Below are 16,486 nucleotides of genomic sequence, written 5' to 3'. Positions count from 1 at the left end.
GAAGCGATTTCCGCTGCTCAAGGGGCGAAAATTAAAGCACAGAATCATCCATCACCTCCGGTTTCTGCATCTGGCCGAAAATTTTCGGGTAGTTGCTACAGATGTGGTTCAACACATCACATGGCGGATCACCCTAGATGCCCTGCAAAGAATCAAGAATGCAGGAAATATCACAAGAAGGGACATTTTTTTCTATGTTTGCAAACAGAGAGTTTCCCAGGCAAAATCCCACGTGCGAAGCGTAGAACAAGTTTAAGTCCTTAATACGAGCTTCACCAATCAGTCCATTACCTGCGAAATACTGATTTCGCGCGTACCCATCAGACTTCTGATCAATACGGGATCATCGGTGTTGATTCTTTCAGAAAACGTCTACCAAAGGTACTTTCAATCCTTCAATCTACAACCAGCATGTGCAGCTCTCATCGATTACTCTGGAAAGGACATTTCCATTCTGGGGAAATTCGACTCAACCGTACAGTTCACCGAAAGTAATGCCACGTGCACATTGCATGTCGTGCAAACAGGCACGGCCGTGATGGGGCTCAATACCTTAGGTGCTCTGGATATTTACCTTGACTTTGGTCCTATGAAGGGGGGACAAGTAGTGGCCACTGTTTCTTTGAGAAATCGTCCAGAGCTTGTAAAGGACTTTTACCGACTGTTCTCAGAAGATCTGGGCCGCGCCAAAGGATTCGTCCACAGAGTGAAGACGAAGGCTACGGTCAGCCCAGTACAACAAAAAATGCGAAGACTACCTTTTGCAGTACGCGAAAAAGTTTCTGAGGAGCTGGCAAGATTGGAAGGCTCTAGTGTCATTGAGCGCGTCGATGCATCGGAGTGGGTATCTCCGATTCTGGTTGCGCGAAAGAAAAATGGAGACATCCGGCTCTGCGTAGACTTGCGCAAGCCAAATACTTCAGTCATTGTTGACTCCCATCCTCTTCCATGTCCCGACGACCTCTTTCACCGGCTGTCGGGTGCAAAGATATTCAGCAAGTTAGATCTCTCCTCAGCGTACCACAGTTGGACCTGGCAGACGAAAGTATAGACCTTACTGCCTTCGTGAAGCATGAAGGCCTATTTAGGTTCACCAGCGTAGGTTTCGGGTTGGCTTCCGCCGCCCCTACTTTCCAAAAGCTGATGGACTCTATCCTTAGAGGCACTCAAAATACCATCACCTACCTCGATGATGTGCCCATCTTTGGAACAACAAACAAGGAACTTGACGTCCGACTGAGACAAGTACTTACCCCCCACAAGAGGCGGGCCTGAAACTAAACAAAGGCAAATGCATTTTCTCAGTGCCACAGCTTCAATTGCTGGGACATGAGATCCCTCCTCAGGGGATCAAGCAATGTGAAGATAACGTCATGGCGATCATGCAAGCCTCTGCTCCCACAGACGTAACGTCACCACAATCTTTGCTCGGTCTCCTAACGTACTATTTCAAGTACGTCACCAACTTTGCAAACATCGTAGAGCCTCTACATGCACTCCTACGGAAGGATGTTTTATTCCAGTGGGGAAAGGAACGAACAAGAGAAAGCATTCACCTCAGTCAAACACCTGATTTAGGTGTGTGACTAATTTTACCTTATTCAGAGTTGTGTTCCACTCGCCGTTTGTGATGTGACACTTTCTACCGTCGTCACGACGGACGCATCAAGCTACGGGTTGGGCGCGGTGTCGCAACGAGTACATCCAGTTGGAATACACACCGTCTCACTCTTTTGACGAACACTTTCTAGTGCACAGCGCAACTGCTGTACGGGTAAGAAAGAAGGTTTAGCATGTCTTTGGGCCATCGAGAAGTGGCATGTTTTTCTTTTTGGCCGACATTTCACGCTCAAGACGGACCACCAGGCTCTTGTGACTTTGCTTTCTACTCAGGGAACCGGTCGACAACCGATGAGAATAGCCAGGTGGGCCATTAGACTCTTAAAAGGCGATTACGAGATTCACTATCAGAAGGGAAATGAAAACGTCGTGGCAGACGCACTTTCTAGTCTGCCTGCATGTAATGGCTCCGACCACTCCGAGACGTGCGAAGCTGAAGAAGAATTCACTTGCCTAGTACACAACCTATACTCGATAGTGTGGGTTTATACAATCAACCCCCGATCCTCATTGAGGTAAATACCCACTCCGTAGTCTGCTCCTTGCGCGGCTACGGCCAGGTCCGTCCATTGACTCCCCTTTTGGGGCACCGGTGGACGAGAGACAACACCAACACTGTGAGTTCCTTTTCGACGTGTTTATTGACTCAAATGCCAAGACTCTTGAAATTCGGCTTAACATGAAAAGTCTGGGCGCTGACTCAATTGCCAGTATCACCCGGTCGGTTTCCCGCGCTGCCGCAATAGACAGATTCACTGGAAGTCGGAGGCCCGCAAAGAAAAACCGAGCTCCGTAGAGCCAGGGCCTCCGCCAACGAGAGCCCCCGGCCCTCCTTCGGGGCCGGCTTATGTAGCCTCGGAGAATGGACGCGCCCGGGGAGGCCACTAGCAGTCGCGTTCATTATAACTCTCAAGGGTTTGCCGAAGGCAACATTCACCCAAAATGTGCAAGGGAGATCCGGCCTCTTCGGGGAATTCGGCCTCGTGGTTCCTTGTATCCGGGAGGCCGACGCTATTGGTGACGACGACTCCCACGGCCTGCTTGAAGCTAGACCGAGATAGGGATATAGGGGACTTTATGGTTCCCACAATAAACATACACGACGTCAAAAGTGAAACGAGACAAGATCCTGATTTGCCTTGAGTGATGCAGTGTATCAGGACGGGATGGGGTCTCGAACAGCAACGAGATAGAGCACTGTCCCCGTAAGCAACGAGAAGAGCTCTCCTGGGTGGACGGCGTACTACTACGGGGAGAAATGCTGGTACCACCTACCCCAATCCGACGGAGACTCATCAACTTAGCCCACGAGTCACAACTGGGTATTGTGAGAAGGAAGCAGCGTCTACGTCAGCGCTTCTGGTTGCCCAGGATGGACATTGAAGTATAATCTTGCATCAAGGACTGTAACATCTGTCAGGCAAACGACAAGACAGCTGTTACAGCACCACCACCTCTTCAACCAGTGGCACTCCCATCAGGCGCATGGAAACAGCTAGGAATTGACATTGCTGGATCGTTTTACCGACTTCCTCCAGAATTTAGATTTGCGGTTACTTTGGTAGACTACTTCAGCAAGTGGCCAGAGGTCGCTTTTTGTACTCGAGTAACGGCTGAAGTTGTTTGCAACTTTCTAACTGCGATTTTTAGCCGAGAAGGATACCCGGACGTGATTGTTTCGGATCATGGTCCGCAGTTTCTGTCTAGACCATTCCGAGAGTTCCAGGACACAAGAAGAATTTCTCACCGTCGGTCTGCCACCTACAACCCACAGGCAAACGGACTAGCGGAGCGATTCAACAGAGTTCTAAAAGGGTACGTCCAGACTACCATACAAGAACAAAGTAACATTCCTACTACCCAGACTGAGTTCTTGGGCGTCTACCGGAGTACACCACATGCGGCGACAAAACTCTCCTCGGCTTAACTACTTCATGGACGTAGAATGCGGACGAAAATGAACATCGTCGGATTTCCGAATTTCGAGAAATCGGTTCATATCGAGATGTAGCAGCTCCGTCAAAACATCGCGGATTACCAGCGACGAAGCAAGCAGTACACAGACGAGAGACGCCGAGCAAGACCATTTAAAGGCAGCGTGAAAGATTATGTGCGCGTGAAACTTCCCACACACCAAGCGAAAGGAGCACCAGCGTTCGGACAACCTGAACGAATTCAGAAAGCAGTCGACCAAAACACCCCAACCAACCACGTATATTCGTCGGACGTCCGAACAAAAGCCAAATATCCATTGCCAGAGAAGGATGTGTGTGGGATGTACACTGGACATTCATTTTCGTATGTCCAAAGTTGGACGTAAAGTGGACGTCCTGGTGATATACAGAAATAGATGTCCGAGGGCTGTCCAATTGTGGATGTTCGAACATATCCCAGCAGGTGTTAGCAAAACATCCAAAAACTGGTACTTGAACCCTAGTAGCACGGAATGTTGCTGCAACATTAGGGGAATGTGTTTAATGTGGCGCAATGCTACGCTACATAAAATAATGTAACTACAACGTTACATTTTGAGAACGTCATGAAAAAATATTGACACAATGTTAGAAAAATATGCTACGTTACGCAACTTTTGCTGATGCTTTAACGTTGCTGAGGGCAACGTTAAATGTGAGGGCAACATAATTAGGTACCAGGCATCACGTTAGAAAAAAACATTTCTTGTTCGCTTTCTCGCGGGTGACAAAATACAAACGAACAGAAACCAAAATTTTTAATGTTTTTAAAAACAATAAAAGTTTGCTGAAAATTTTCAAATAAAAGTAGCAGTTTTTTTTTAAATTTTATATATGATATAATCCTTATATACGTGGCTTGCACATGACGTCATTTCCAACGACCTCCAGATAAAAGGGGAAGAAGGAGCTTCCACCTTATCAGGATCCTCCTTTGCGCCTACCGGATTTGCACAGGCGTCGCTATTCTCCTCCCAGAAAATTATAGATTAACCTGTCAATCAAAATTTTTAAAAAGCAGCTTCCCTTTCCTCCTTTTACGTGGTGTTCAAAAGTAGGCAATGTGGCGTCAGTGCAAGGAGCCTATAGACCTTTCGAAATTTTCCCAAGCGCCCCGGCCCGCGCGCAGGGAATGGTGGGAGAGACTGTCCCACGCCTGGCCGCTCTGCCTTGAGATCGCATTGCCTTGTCGCTTGCCTCCTCTTAATGCTCTGTTTTTCGATTCCATTACCCATTGTTATCGATTCCAGCGCATTTTTTATTGCTTCTAAGTGCTTCTATTCTCTTATGCGCGCTGTATTTCTTGTATATATATATATAGTATTTGTACCTTTATTTTGCCTTTTTCGACGGGAGTGCCGGCGGACAACACGCCGCTTCGCGCGTCGTTCCCCGGGTGAGTACTACCGTTGCTACCGATTCCTATCGCGCTGTTAGCTTTTCGTTTTGGATTATTTGACCCGCGTGCAGTCGAGAGTATCCGTTTATAAGCACCCGCGCACATGTCATAGGGATAGGCAGAGCTCTGAATCTACAATCTCGACGCGAGAGGCGAGTGCCCTGTGATTTGGTCGCCCGCGCTCGCTTCGATACTCGCACTGTAGCGTTTGCCTTCGAGTGCCGCTTACTTGACTAAGACACAGCACGCCGCTTTGCCGTCAGAAATAATTTTGTCAGAATGCCTGCGAAACCGTAACACCGTTCGGCATATTCAACGCTGCGGCTACAGAAACTGCACGCGGCGGCGCGAGCCCTCAGCAAGTGCCGGCGGTTCAACGTCGCGGCTTGTATGCGCCTTTGGCATGCATTCATACTCAGTCCGCTCGGCGGTTGTCAGTTGCCAACGCCCTTTTTTAAGTATAAAAATGTGTTGTCACCCAGGCAGACACCTTAAAACCCGTAGTTCCTTCCACAATTTTATTTTGCTAGTCAAGATGTCAGCACAAGCTGTGGCTTTTAGGTTATTTTGGGTCCAGTCAAAACAACACTAAGATATTGAGAAGCTGTGTTAATCGTGTAACCGTACCCCTTTCGAACCGTTTTTTTAATTTTCTTTTTTTTTAAAGATTCATGGAGCCACAAGAGCCACCATTTCCAGCCGGCCCTTGGACAAAGCAGCTCAAGGACTTTCCATCCACCTTTTCCGAGACCGACATCAGGGAGCGTGGCCATGAAAGGTTAGAGCCCAGAATCACTTCATCTCTGGTACAAGATGTTCGAGGCCGAGAAAGTGTTGAAAAGTTTTCTTCACACTACCAGTGATTTTGATACCATCATCAAGGCTGATGTGGAGGCTTCAATGAGCCTTGCGAAGCGCTACCCAGTACATGCGGTGATCTGCCAAGATGGACAAATAACGAAGGCTTCTTGTGCTTGCATGAAGCCCACCATCTTCAAGGGGCTGGACTTTCTGAAGCACGACCCGAACAAGAAGTCGAGATGTGCGACGAAGACTGCACAAGTGCATGTGGATGTTTCACAAGCCGCCCCAAGAGGCAGCATACAGATTTTGCGGAGAAGGGAATATTTCCTATGTTTGCGCATGTGATCAAGGAAGCCGCATTTACGGCCTTGCCCAGGAAGGTTCAGGAGCGTCCTGCCCTGGATGACGCAGCTTCTGTAGCAAGAGTCAGCCTGCCCATCAAGGAGTGTTGGACCCTCCAGATGCCACTGAATGATCCCTGTGTCGTAACACTTGACGAAGCTCAGAGCCTAGAAGAACAGACACGTGGCCAAAGCGGGAACAAACTGCGGCACTCTGAACGAGGGAAAAGGATCACGGCGTCCCAGTTCGGGGACATTGTGAAGCGAAAAGCTGCGGTGAACGAAAAGTTCCTACGAAACGTCTTTTCTGGCACACATGGTGCAACGCACCTAATGAAGGCAAGGCTGAAGAATGAGGCAGCTGCCCTGCAACGCTACCAAACCAAGAAGAGGGTTCAAGTCTTCAGTGCTGGACTCTGTGTGAACCCCGGACTTCACATGCTGGGGGCATCGCCAGTTGGCCTGGTTTGGGATGAAGACATCCAAGAGTATGGGCTCGTCGAAGTCAAGACTGCGTCCCGGGAAATCACTGCAGGTCTGCAAACCTTCGGGCAAGTGATGGGCAGGGGGTTTGCGGACTTTATCAAAGAGGACGAGATAGACACCAATCATGAGCACTATCACCAACTGACCGGACAGCATGCTCTCACGGGATTGGGATGGTGCGATCTTGTCGTTGATTGGGAGGTAGACTGCTGGGTTACTGGGGTGCCCTTTGACAAGAAACTGTGGTGTGATGTAATGGTGCCACGACTTACACATTTTTTCTTTAAGCACCGAAAAGCCTGAGCGGTGACGTGAGGCGCATAATAAATCAGTTTTTGAAAAGTGAAAAATGTTTGCGTCAGATTTCATTTCCAAAAATACAACTAAAGTTGCATGATCACGTCACACAGTCTTGATCATACATGATCGCTGTACATGTCGACACGTAAGATAGGTACTGTAGCTGAGCCGACAGCTGCCAGAACCACACGGCTTGTAGAAAACACCCGAGCGAATGTACCTCCAGACTAAAAGCAACCGAGGCTCCACTTCGCCGAGCGCAATGCCGGTGAGCGCGCCCGCTCACGCTACCGCGTGGCTTTGGGAACCAGGAGGAATAAGAATATATGCCTTTTGTCTATACTTCGTTTCAGCTTCGGTCCAGACGCAGCCAAAGCTACAAGCGCGAGCTCCGGGCTTTCAGCATCCCTGCCAAGCGCGCGCGCTCGTGCTGTGCAAGCACTGTTCTATGCCACATGCTCGCGCTTGTAGCATCGGCTGCGTCTGGACCGAAGCTGAAACGAAGTATAAGCTCTGAGCCGGACGTCCCTTTTCTTCTCCGGTGCTTTCGAACACACCACCAACAATTTGGTAACCCGGACGTCCGACTGCAATGAACCAGAGCGCAGGCAACACCACCGACGACGCAGGCTTGACCAGCACCATCCAGGTCCGCCTTCCAGTCTTCTGGGCGAAAAATCCACGGGCCTGGTTTTCCCAAGTTGAAGCACAGTTCCACCTGCGGCACATCCCCACCCAGTTATCACGCTACTATCATGTCGTGTCGGCCCTCCCCCAAGAGCTGGCTGATGAGCTGGACGACATACTGCTGGTGCCACCTCCTGACGACGCTTTCGACCACCTCAAGCGCACAATCCTCGCCAGGAAGACGGAGTCGGAGACATCACGGCTTCAGCAGCTCTTGAACACTGAAGAGCTGGGCGACCGTAGACCACGCCAGCTGCTTCACCGCATGCGTCAACTGCTGGGTGAGCAATCGTCTGACACAAGCAATCCCATTTTACGGGAATTGCTCCTGCATCGCTTGCCCCAAGGGATGCGCATGGCCCTCGCCCTAGCTGCAGACTTAAGTCTTGACCGCCTCGCGGAGATGGCCGATCGCGTCGCCGAATACGCCACACCTAGCCTGCCGACCGTCGCGGACACTTCCCATTCGTGCTCCTCCACTCGAGCACTCGAAGCCCGCATTGACGCTTGAACTGCAAGCGTCGCGGCCCTGAGCACGAGAAGCAAACCGCGTGAACCAAGAAGGCGCAGATCGTCTCGACGTCGCAGTTCATCGCAACGACGAGAAGGTGATACCTGTTGGTACCACCAGACATTCAGCAGCAGGGCACGCAAGTGAGAACAACCACGCAACTGGCAGGAAAACGCTCCGGCCCATCACTAGAGGCGGCAAGTGACCAAGGCCCAACAGCATGCCGTCTCTTTTTCATCACAAAACGTATTTCAGGCCGGCGCTTGTTGGTCTACACCGGAGCTGAAATGTCCGTCCTTCCTCCAACACTAGCGGAAAGACGACACCCACGGCCCGAATCACACCTCGTTGCGGCAAACGGATCCAACATTCCAACATACGGAATACGCTCGGTGACCCTAGACTTGGGATTACGCCAAGTCTTCCGATGAATTTTTGTCATAGCCGATGTGACCTACCCACTCTTGAATCCTGACTTCCGTTCCCACTTTGATTTGGATATCAGTGTGCACCACCGTCGCCTGACTGACAACAGAACTCGCCTCGCGGTCAATGAAGCCTTTACCAACTTAACTTCATTCGGCATTCGAAACATCCTGCCTGCTTCCAGTTTTCCCGATATCCTAAAAGAATTTCTAGAGATCACGGCGACGTCTAACATATCAGAGCTACCACCACACGGCGTGACACATCATATCGTCACTTCTGGCCCACCCACTTTTGCTCGCCCTCGTCGTCTATTGGGAGAACGCCTCCGGGTAGCCCGACTAGAGTTCGAGCACATGCAGGAGCTCGGCATCATCAGACCATCAAAGAGTTCCTGGGCCACACCCCTCCACAGGCTCCTCAAGAAAGTTCCGGGAGGCTGGCGGCCGTGTGGGGACTACCGAGCGCTGAACAATTAAACACAGCCCGATCGGTACCCATTGCCTCATATCCACGACTTCACCCAGCAGCTGGATGGCACATCTATCTACAGCAAGATAGACTTAGTGAAGGCGTACCTTCACATTTCAATTGAACCTGCGGATATATCGAAGACGGCAATCACCACCCCCTTCGGCCTCTTTGAGGATGTCCGTATGTCCTTCGGGTTGCGCGACACAGCACTAACCTTTCAGAGGTTCATCCACGAAGTCCTTCATGGACTTCCTTTCATTTTCGCCTACGTGGATGACCTCTTGATTGCGACCGCATAACCCGAAGAGCACAACGAACATCTACGCCTTACCTTCGAGCGACTCTGCCTATACGGACTCACCATCAATGTGGCAAAATGTGCCTTTGGGGCAACGACTTTGAAATTTCTTGGACACCACATCATACCTCCTGGCATCGAAACTCTCCAGCCCAAGGTACAAGTGATCCGAGATTGTCCCCAACCATATTCTTGATTGGGGGAAATCTCCCAACCAAGAGTTTGGTGAAACATTATGAGTCTTAGACTCATAAACTTTCATCGGAGATTTATTTCACACTGCGCGCAAGCTATAAAACCTCTGACAGCCTTGCTACGTGACCAACAGAAATGCTTTACGGAAATAACATGGTCAGACAGCCCACTAAAGGCCTTCATCGCTGCAAAAAATACCCTTGCCGACGCCACACTCTTGGTGCACCCTCGAAATAACGCTCCAGCGCGCATCATGGTTGATGCTTCGGAAGTTGCAGTAGGAGCAGTGTTGCAACAACAAAACAATGAGTGGCTCCCACTGACATTTTTCTCTCAGAAACTCACCCCGGCGGAGACACGCTATAGCACTTTTGAACGCGAACTATTTGCAGTTTACGCAACAATTCGCCACTTTCACTACTTCTTGAAAGGCCGAGTGTTTCACGTGCTGACCGACCACAAGCCTCTCACCTACTCATTCGCCGGAAACCACAACTCCTATCCTGCAAGAGAAATTCGCCACCTTGCTTGCATCACAGAATATACTACAGGTCTACGTCATGTCGCCGGTATTGCCAACACGCCAGCAGACGCACTATCTCGCATTGAAAATGTTTCTCCGTCTCCAGTTGTCAATTTCTCGGAATTGGCCTTGGCCCAACAGGAAGACGCCGAACTGCAAAAGCTACGCACGTCAACAGCATCTCTCAAGCTGAAGTCTATTACATTGCCATTCCCCACTTGTGAGATAATTTGCGATATGTCGACTGGCACACCCAGACCCTACATTCCTCCAAAATTTCGTCAGGTCATTTTCAACGCTCCACATGATCTCAGTCATCCGGGAATTCGCGCCACACAACGCCTAGTTACATCAAGATACACCTGGGCCTGGATCAACGCAGACATCCGTCTATAGGCGAAGATGTGCTGCAAATGCCAGCGCTCAAAGGTGTTTCGAAACAGAAAGACACCGCTCCACCCATTTCGACCGCCAGATGCGAGATTCGATCATGTACACATAGACATCGTGGGCCCGCTACCATCATCCAACCGATTTTGCTGCGTGTTGACATGTGCAGAGAGATTTACGCGATGGCCTGAAGCTGTTCCACTCGCGGACACCACAGCAGAGACTGTCACCCACACATTCATAACCACCTGGATCTCACGGTTCGGTTGTCCATCTATCATCACGACCGACTATGGCCGACAATTTGAATGCGCGTTTTTCAAGGCCAACACCGACATCTCGGGCGCGCGCCACATACACACGACATCGTACCATCCTGCCGCAAATGGTATGGTTGAGCGCCTACATCGCCAACTGAAGACGGCAGTCATGACTAGAGGAGATCAAAACCAATGGGTCAGCCATCTTCCTCTTGTGCTCCTTGGAATTCGCAGCACCTTCAAGACGGATTTAATTTGTACCTTAGCCGAACTGGTTTACGGCGCTACACTTCGGTTACCGGGAGATTTCTTTACGTGCACACCATCCGCACAGCCTGACATCCCTTTATACCTTAAAGAGGTGAGAAAATTGTTCACTTCTCTATGGCCAGTCCCACCAAGACAACAAACACAAAGACAGTTTTTTTAAGTGAAGATCTGGATACATGCACTGACGTATTCGTGAGACGGAATACGGTACGCGCACCTCTCATTCCCCCGTACGACGCACCATTCGAAGTCATTTCACGCACCGATAAAACGTGTACGGTCAACATCAATAATCGTCATGATGCTGTCACACTCGATCGAGTGAAACCCGCTTACTTGGACCCTTCTCTGACTGAACCTGTGCTCCTGCACCATCCATCAGCCGTCACGCCTACTCAAGTAAAAGCCTCTGTCAAACCACCGACTCCCCAAGGGACCCTGACGTTGGCCACAGCCACACGGGTTGCTCCATGACACTAGGGGGGGGGGGGATTCTGTAGCAGAGCGACAGGTGCTGCAACCACACGGGTTGTAGAAAACATCCGAGTGATTGTACGTCCAAACTAAAAGCAACCGAGGCTCCACTGCGCCGAACACAGTGCCGGTGAGCGAGCCAGCTCACGCTACTGCGTGGCCTCGGGAGCCAGAAGAAATAAGAGAATATATGCCTTTTGCCTAAGCTCTGAGGCGGACGTCCCTTTTCTTCTCCGGTGCCTTCGAACACACCGTCGACAGTGCAATACAAATGAATACTTCATATGTAGGCTTCTATAAAAAAATGCTTCCCTTTAAGCTTGAGTACAGCGGGCGCTTCGAGACTACAGGGCCAATCAAGCAGCGACAAAGGCGCAACGTCACAAAGTACATCGCCGATAGATCCAATCGGATGCAGAAAGTGCAGAGTGACATTACACTTTCAACGCTGCTTGATTGGGCCTGTCATCTCATAGCGCCCGCCCGCTGCACTCGGAAAAGTTAAATGAAGTACAGACTTGCTATGAAAGGTGCCATAGCAGAAATATGAATTCTGGCTTACAACAGCACAAAACATGAATGTTGCAAACCATACTTCCACCTTAGCAGTTGTTCAAGGTTTGAAGGTATAATTTTGTGCAATCTCGAAGCCTCGGTTACTGGTATACCTCATAGCCAGGTCATGAGCATATTCTGGAGTTTTAGAACCCCCCCCCCCCCTTCCCCCCCAAACTGCTTATGCGCCTGCTCCGTAGTTACTAACTATGACGAGGGTAGAAACTTGGGCAAATCGGTGATTTATAATGATTAAAAGCGCGACATGACAACGGACACAGGAGTCTGTGTCTCCTTCTGTGTCCGTTGTCCTGTGGCGCTTTTTAATCATTTCTAATTATGACACGTGAAGGCAATCTATAAAGTCAAACCTGGAAAACTTTGGCAAAGTTTTATTTGTACATAACAAATATAAATACATTTTACAAGACTGCAGCACTCTCTTACCCAGAAAGGTACCTCAAGGTCACTGAGGTAGTTAGCCTATCAACGTGCACAATCGGGGGTTCTACATGTTGTAGCCGTTAGGTAGGCGAATGATAGTGGTTTATTCGGGGCGTTGGAGATTATACATCCGAGAACCGGCACAGGACGACGTCACCACTGGTTTGTGTCGTAGCGAGTGTCCCAATACGGTTCGTGCCTTTTCCTGTTTGGCGCATCGCAGCACTGCAGTCGGCGGTCGCCCCTAGGTGCAGCCTCACGACACCCCCCTTTCTTAAGAGAAGAAAGCTACATGTCCAACTGGTTCAGTGGTCTGCACGAACGTCCACTTCCTGTGACCGCTACCGGCTGCACGCTAGAAGATAGAAGATATTGGTTGATCGTGCACATGTCTCTCCAGGCTCGAGTGGGCGCTGTAGTATGCCGAGAGACTTGACTGCTGGTCGGCTTAACGATGCCTCTTTCAGTCCTTTGATGACGAAGACGTCTTGTGTACTTGTACCACTCCGAATAATTGTGGCTTTGAAGTATCCCACTGTCGCATTTGGCGTTTGACCTGGACCAGTGAACGTCTGTGCTGAAGTCTTTACGGGTCCCATGGTCTCTTTGTTGTAGTCATTGAGTGCAATCGCAGTTACGTTTGCACCGATGTCAACTTTGAACGTGAGAGGCGAGCCTTTGACAGTGATGGTGACTCCCCATGGTTGCGTGATTGACCGGGTTTTTACCTCACCGAGGTAAACTTCCTCGACACCCTTGCTGCGGTCTAAGAAGCGTGTCGGTGTTTTGTGCTTGCCCTTTTGTGAGAGGCACAGTGATGCGAAGTGGCCTATTTTCCTGCAGTGGTTACACGTCTTGTTTGAAGCAGGGCGATGCGCTTTGGTGTGGTCGTGTACGCCGCCGCAGAGCGTGCAGTGTCCTGCTTCGGTCTTGTTCTTGTGCTGGTGAGATGCTCGAATGGGTGATTTTCTTGCGGCGATTCTTCCTGACTTCATTGACCGCCGGGGTCGCTTGTTCGCTTTCACGGAGCTTTTTTTGTTGCTGCTTGACTACCTTGGCATTACGCGCCGTAGAGATGGCGGGCTCTAATGTCAGTTCCGAGTTCAGCTGAAGTCTTTTTCTCAGTTTGACATCGATGAGTCGAACGATGTGTCGATTCCTGATCAATTCTTTTTTCAGTTTTTCGTATTCGCATGTTTCGGTCATCTTAGAGAGATCCGTAAGAAAGGTGTCGACTGTTTAATGTGCCTCTTGTTTTCGGCTGTTTAACTTCGCCCGCACATAGATCACGTTCATTCTTGGCATGATGTGCTTTCCGAAAGCTCGTGTCACAGCATCGTGGTCTTGCTTCTCGGCGTCTGTTAGTTTCAGCGAGGCCAGGGTGTCCTCAGGCTTCCGGCCCGTGGCGTACACTAGAGTGTCCACTTGCGTCTCGTCTTGATTTATTAACCCTGAAAGCACTGCATAGCGTTCCCACCTTGTGAACCAGCGTTTCCAGTCTCCTAGTCGTCGGAAGTCGAGTTTCTCGCAGAGCTCTACCACACATGGGTTGAGAGGTGTTGCCTGCGTAGTCTGCTGGGAGCTTGCCATCTTCCAGCAGGTCAGTGTGGTCCGTTTTTATACCTTGGCCAGCCTGGCGGTAATGCCCGAAGGAAAAATCCATCAATGTAACCCTGCTTGGCAGTCAATGTTTTCTAGTGGACCGCTGACTGTGCCTGACTGTACGTCAAGCATGCCTGACTGTCCAACAAGTTACTCTGACCGACAGTCAAACTCCAGTCAGACCCCGCTTTTCGGCTTTCTGATGGTTTCCTGGTGGCAGTCGGCCGCCGCGAAATGCCGTCAAGATTTCTTGGTGGCGATTCTGATTGTACATCGACTGTCTCTGACTGTACGTCAAAAAGCTTTGACGTGCAGACAGACGTACAGTCAAAGGACGTAAAGTTCGTTCGGATACCACTATTTCGCCAAATCTAGGAATACGAAAAATAATCTATGCACGAGAAAACGTTTTCGGGACGTGAGCCCATACAACCGCTGATGTTAGAGATATCACACGCAACCGACCGACAACCTTGATCAGAAGCCCGCCGAAACGCGCCGAACTTCTTCGCCGAGCTTCCATGAACGATCGCTCTCGACTCGTTTTGTTTGCCCGCTTGCTCCAACCTGTCGATCCTGCCCGGGCTCTACATTGTCTTACGTTTTAGTAGAATTTCTACTCGACAAGACCCAGCCTGTTGTGAGTTCCGACGATGTAAGGCACTTTAGCGGTGTAGTTGAAGACGACAAGGTGTACTACTCTGCCGGAGACGCTCCAACGAAAGGAGGATTCTACGACGCGAAACTACTCTGCATGGCAGGTGAGTAGAACTGAAGTACGGCGATTGATGTACGATTGCTTGGTTTAACTGCATATACGGCAGAAGCACTTTTTAGAGCGATGCACTCATTGTCGGAACCTCTCGCTGCAATACTGAAATGCTCTTGACTCGGTCCGAGAGGTTTAGGCGAGAAAGTTTATATCTTTCTATCTGGTGTGCACGGTAAAAACGTTCCGTAAAAAAACGTAGAGCTTTAAAAGCTACGGAGAAGCATCCGTAATCTGAAATACGATTGACTTGTCCGTAAATCTAAAGTTACAATTCTTTAAACAACTAAAATTGTTTGCGACAAGCTGAAAATTGTTTTATTTGGTTTAGACTAATAGACAACGGTTCTCACATTTTAAAGGATAATTTATTGCACTGTCAAACAATTAATGATAAACGTACCGAAACGAGGTGGCGCTAGTTACCGCTGAATTGAAAAGCACGAGGTGAGATTTTTGTCTAGTATAATCACACTGCCGCTATCTCTTCATCTACCCATCTCCGCTCGCTCGTTTTGCTGCCGTTACCAGCCGTTACTGCCGCGCTTGTTTTGTCGAGGGGTAGAGGTGCTCGGTGGTTTCTGTGCGAGCTTTCCTTGTTGTTATCAAAACGGTGAGTTTGTTCTGCTCTTTTTTTTATTAACATTGATTGGGGACTGTCATATATACGTTCGTATTTTTGACACTTATTTCCTCGAAAGAAACGAAACCACGGATTTGCGTCGCTTGAACCTTTCGGGTTCAATGACTGTCGCCGCTATCTCAGTTCGTGTTTGACGTTCTTCTCAGAGTTGAAAGCTCAAATCGGGTGCTCGTTTGAACCTTGTGTCATGTCGCGAGCTCGCTGGGACGCGCGGTTCGTCGTTTGTAGCGATTGGGAGGCTATCCGCGCGTGCTGGCTGGCAAGAGTTGCAGTAAAGCACGTGACAACGCATCGTCCGAGTGCGTGAGTGCGCTTTACGAGTTTCGCATCGTTGTTCGCGCGCCCTGTAGCCTTCTCATTTCGCCGAGGGGTCCCTATCGTTTCGTCGAAATTCGTTTTGCGGCAGTACGTTTCGTGGACAACTTTTCATGGACACGTTTCGTCGACACGAACGTTTCATCGACACTCGTTACGCGAATTTCATGCTGCAAGGACGTTTCGCCACTCGTGTATCACTGAAGTGCGCGTAAACCCTCACCCCCGCCTGCGTTCACACCACTTCGCGGCGACAGTCTGCGGCTGCTCGTTACAAAAATGTTAAACCACCTAACCGACCCGTACAGGTAGCTTCGCGGCGACAGTCTCATGCAGCTTACCACCCCCCCCTCCCCCCAAAACAAAAAGAAAGAAAAAAGAAGGGTAATTTGAGCTGTCGATGAAACGATCTGTCGAGGAAACGTCGTTCAATGAACTGATTCCCACTGGTGTATCACCACTGCGTATTTCACGTTCACTGGTTGGTTAGCAGTCATAATGCAGCCAATGAATTTCTCATTTCACAGAACGCACTTGTGTCACCGTACGCTGATTCCCCCCAACCAGATGGTCTAAGACCATTGCATTGATATACATTTTTATGCTCATAATATTCTATGTGTATATTAAAGCAATATACCTCCGCTCAACACTTGCACGGCGCCACTCAGGAGGGCACGTAATACCACTGTTCCACGGACTGCAAAATTGTATGCATTAATCTTGC

The sequence above is a fragment of the Ixodes scapularis genome, unplaced genomic scaffold (assembly GCF_016920785.2).
Source record: "Ixodes scapularis isolate PalLabHiFi unplaced genomic scaffold, ASM1692078v2 PGA_scaffold0__279_contigs__length_252992795, whole genome shotgun sequence".
Taxonomy (NCBI): domain Eukaryota; kingdom Metazoa; phylum Arthropoda; class Arachnida; order Ixodida; family Ixodidae; genus Ixodes; species Ixodes scapularis.
The sequence above is the reverse complement of the archived record's forward strand: the minus strand, read 5'-3'. Positions refer to the sequence as shown.